A 4,766-nucleotide genomic window follows, 5' to 3' on the forward strand; every position below is an offset into this window, starting at 1 on the left:
TCTACACGATCATGTAGTTTCTTCTAAGTGATAAGCATTTTGCTATGTGATAGCTTCATATTCTCTCCCACTTGCTTATCGCCTATACGATCAGTTCTTTCTCCTACCTCTACCAAACTCACCGAAGACCACGCTTTGGATTCTCACTCCGATAATACCTAAGGCTTCTTTCTAGTGGTGTCGTCCCCATTGCGTTCGTGTGTTTGCGGTTGTTCATGCTGGTGTAGTCGACGCATCTACTGGGCGTTGGTTGTTCAGTAGAGGTCTTCCGCTGCATTGAGTTCCATAGTTAGAAGAGCGTCTTCAACTGGTATGAGAACTCATTCCCTTGTTATTTTGTTGTTCAAAGCATGCTGTTAATTACTGTTTGTTTGCATAACTGTGTGTTTGAATGTATATGGTGTATTTCAGTCAACGTGAAATTGAAGCGATCCGATCGAACTCATGGAACTCTTCGTTAAGAGATCCTTCAATTGGTATCAGAGCCAGGTTCTGATACTCCAATTTCATATGTTGCAACGAAATGACATTTACGTTCTTGGTGGGTGCATTTCTACACTGTTTAATCGTTAAATTGCTGTGGATGTGCGGGATTAATGGATGTTTTCGTGGATGATTAGCCTCGATTTGATTTAATTCTTTTACATTTGGGGTTGTTTGTAAAGGCCCCTGAGTTTTTGGGCATTAATAATCGTTATTGAGTCTGTATTCAAAGTTTGTTTGAAGTTTTGAGTCGTTCGTGAAGAAGATCCGAGCAAGCGTTGCGGTTCTTCAAGGAAGAAGGCAATCAAGGGTTGATCGCATCGTGCAGACGATGGAGTACGCAATCGCTGTTGACCACATCGTGTAGACGATGGGTACGCAATCACTGTTGATTGCATCGGTTAAACGATGGGGTATGCGATCAAGGGTTGATCGCATCGTGTTAACGATCGGGTACGGGATCGTTAAATATCGCGTCGTTTAGACGATGGGATGCTCGCGTATCTTTAACGCACGCGTGCACTGGACGATCGTTTAGGTCAACAAGCTTCATTGCTTAGTAACTGACTAAACGATTGCTTAATAATGCAAGGTAAATCATTTACTTATCGCCGCGTTAAGCGATCGCATAGACGATCAGGCTTTGCAGCCTCGTTGTGGTCTACACGATCGTTTAATTTTGCTTCTATCATCTAGTGCGTGCTGGACGATTTTCTATCTACGGCATTTACTACATGACGGACACCTCCTGGTTGTTCAAGACCCGATTCGCCTGTGAACCGGTTTGCTCGATGAAAAATGTAATAGACAGGGTTATTTCATTCCCTTTTTTTTTTTGTAAAGGCTCATCCTGGTCCATTAATCCTTTATTTATTACATGCGATGTATGTTTTTTATATGTCATTTGGTATGTATATATAGTAAATCCCACCTTAGGTTATGCAATGGTCATGCATCATCTCTTTATTGTAATTGTTATAATTTAGAGAAGCATGATTTAATTATGTAAGAGCATGCTCATGCATCATATAATATAAGGGTTATATTTATGCATGCATAAAAAGCATTGACATGCATCATCTTTATATTATAATTGTTATAGTATAAGGGTGAATGATAATATGTTTGCTTGGTTGTTACGCGTTATATAAAAGTTATATATAGTAATGACCAAAAATTGCATGAAGCATGACACATAGGTTAATAGGATTAAATTGGCTAATAAAAGGTTAACGTGTAGCAAATCTATCTATAAGGGACCTTTTATCTAAGGCGGGTTCTATCTAGGCTGGGGTATTTAAGTTGACAGAAACGTAACACCGCTACCTGGGAACTTACCTGGAAAGGTGAATTAGATAGATTTGATGCATGCATGCAAATTAAGGACAATCCATTAAAGTGTTTAAATGTGACTACTTGAACTTGTTCTTTTTTCATAGACAATGAGCAGAGTTTAAAAAGTCGACTTAGACTAAAATCAGTAGCCGGATTGTCTAAGTTAATGAACCCCTAGGTAGAACATTCACTTAAACCTTTGGATTGTGTATAACCCACTGACTAGAATTTTTTTCAAGTGAGAGTTTGTTGGGTTTTATGCCCTAAAACTCGTAGATAGTAAATGTCATTAATTGAATGTCATTAAATCAATAAATGTTATTGTTTGTATTGTTGTATAATTTGTCTTAATAACCCAAAATTCAATAAACTAACGTCCAAGGCTGCCTTATGAGTCTTGAACTATATATGGAGATATATGGGGATAAATGTTCAAGATTTAGCCTATAGAGTCTATAGTATAGGTATAAGACTTGGTACCTTATCCTAGTAATACTATGGATACGACCCACTTTGTATTTGATAAACACGTAATGATCCAACACGTTTGTGTAGGTGACACGCGAGTGGGGGTATCCTATAAAATGAGTTTGTATAAAACTAGACCGCGAAATAATATCACTAGATGTAACATCGTTGACTAGTTTGGTTCCTATTTAAATAGGATGGCCTATGCTACTTAGTTTTAATCTTGAGTATATTTGAACTCCTATTCATGAGGAATTGTCCTTTGATTTGCATGGGTAAGGGTGGCCAGATTACGGACCCAATATGCTTACCATTTTGGGGACGAGACCGAGTGGGAAGTTGGGAACATAATAATACAAGATGGAATTCACTCCTTCCCTCCTTGAGGTAAGTAGATGAGTGTTTCCTTAAGTGGTGTCTCTAGGACTTGAACAAAGGGCCCTACCCTTTCATTGGCTCAAGAGAGTTTCTGTTTATTAGTTGAACCATAAACAGGTTGTTCATTGGAAGGTGATACTTAAGGAGCTAGAGGTAACCCAGGGGTAAAACGATAATTTGACTCAGTTGGAGTTACGACGTGAAGGATTAACTGGCTGTTATTGGTCTATATCCGTGGACATAGAAATATATCTGTAGTGAGAAGAGTGCATCTGCTGGTCTCTAATGGAATGTACCACGTTTAACGAATATTAATTAACTTAGTTAAAGAGTTTGACCAATTAAGCTCATATCGTTGGAACTTCTGATCTATAGGTTCACCAGATCCCCTCGTTAGCACGCTAACGGATACTTAAGAGGGGTCATTTGAATTGCTTAAATTAATTTGAGGAAACTATATATTAATGTGATTAATATATAATTAATTATGGATATGATCTATAATTAAATTTGGAGAAGCAATATTTGAATAAGATTCAAATTAATTAATTCAAGTGAATTAGATTCACAAAGAATGAATTAATAGAGAGATTTTGCACATATATAGGATGTATATGATAATTAAATATATATATTAAATGGGTTTAATTTATAAATATTTATTTAATTATTGTACAAATTAAAAATTAAATAAGTGTTATTTAATTAAATGGCTTATTAATTAAATAAAAGTTATTTAATTAATTATAGAAAAGAAAACTATTGGGAAAGATCCTTGGCCCTTCCCTATATAAAGACCTCCTCATAGCCCTTTGAAATGCACTGAAAACACAATTGGCATTGTAGAGAAATTCTGACAATACACAACAGCTTATTGTTATTGTGCAGAATTTTCTCTAGGTCAAATCCTCTCAAATCTCCAAGACACTTTTCTCCTCTCCCTCTACCAATAGTTGGATACCACCTATCTATCTATTGGAATCCCAGAGAGTAACGAGGTAACTCTTGTGATAGTGTTCGAGATCTCAAGGAATTGTTCGTGACCGAGACTGTTTGGAGATCCATTCGTTAGAACCTTGGAGAGGCTTGTTCCTGGCGCTAAGGAATGTACAAAGGTAAGAACTGTTCTAACCCTTTCTCCTAGAAGCATGCTAATTTACGTGTTTATTTATTCCATCTAGTATAACGATTATGTTTATTGTAAAAATCGAATCGCAAGATGCAAGGCGATCTCTCACGCGAGAACACTTCTACTGCAGGATTCGATCCCTACATCTAGTTATTTTTCTTCTTCTAGGTTCTAGGTCGACTTCTTTTGTAGAGGTAGGATTTCTAACTAGGGTTAGACTACTAAATCCTGAGCCCCCACCATTTCTCGATTTAAAAGAAAATCTATCCTCAAAGAAGTCAGTGTCATTTGACTCAATGCTACTATAGAAATTGGATTACTTGATTTTTTTCAATATCAAGTAGAGGGTATACTTGACGCTACTAAAAGCGTCGTCTATTCGACTATCAAGTATAATGTCATAACTTGATATTGTAAAAACATCAAGAGAAATAATTCTTGACACAATTTCTGTGTCAAGAAATATAATACACTTGAAACTAATGGCATGTCAAGTGTATTAATTCTTGACACTTATTATTGTGATTACTCTCGACATTTTTTATTTTTCAAATATATTTTTATCTTGACACGAAATACTGGTCAAATAATCTAATTCTTGACACATTTCTAATGTCATCTATACTTTTTTTTTCCAAATTAAACATTCAAATTTAATTTCCATTTCTCATTTCCTACATTACATTTATTCTAATAAGACAATTTCATCAACTAAACAGTTGCACATATATTTCAGGTCTACATATCAGCCCAACATATCCAATGTAACAATTGAGAATACTAAAATAAACAATTCCATTCTTCTATTACTCATGTCTATATGAACGATTCCAAAATTTACAAGACGAATCGTACAACAGTATATACTCTATCAACCCATCCCAATATATGATAATTCCAAAATTGTAAGACCAATCTATATGTGCTATGTATTCCAAAAATCATAAGACTAAAATTCTATCCTCCACCACAC

This window comes from Benincasa hispida, chromosome 9 (assembly GCF_009727055.1).
Source record: "Benincasa hispida cultivar B227 chromosome 9, ASM972705v1, whole genome shotgun sequence".
Taxonomy (NCBI): domain Eukaryota; kingdom Viridiplantae; phylum Streptophyta; class Magnoliopsida; order Cucurbitales; family Cucurbitaceae; genus Benincasa; species Benincasa hispida.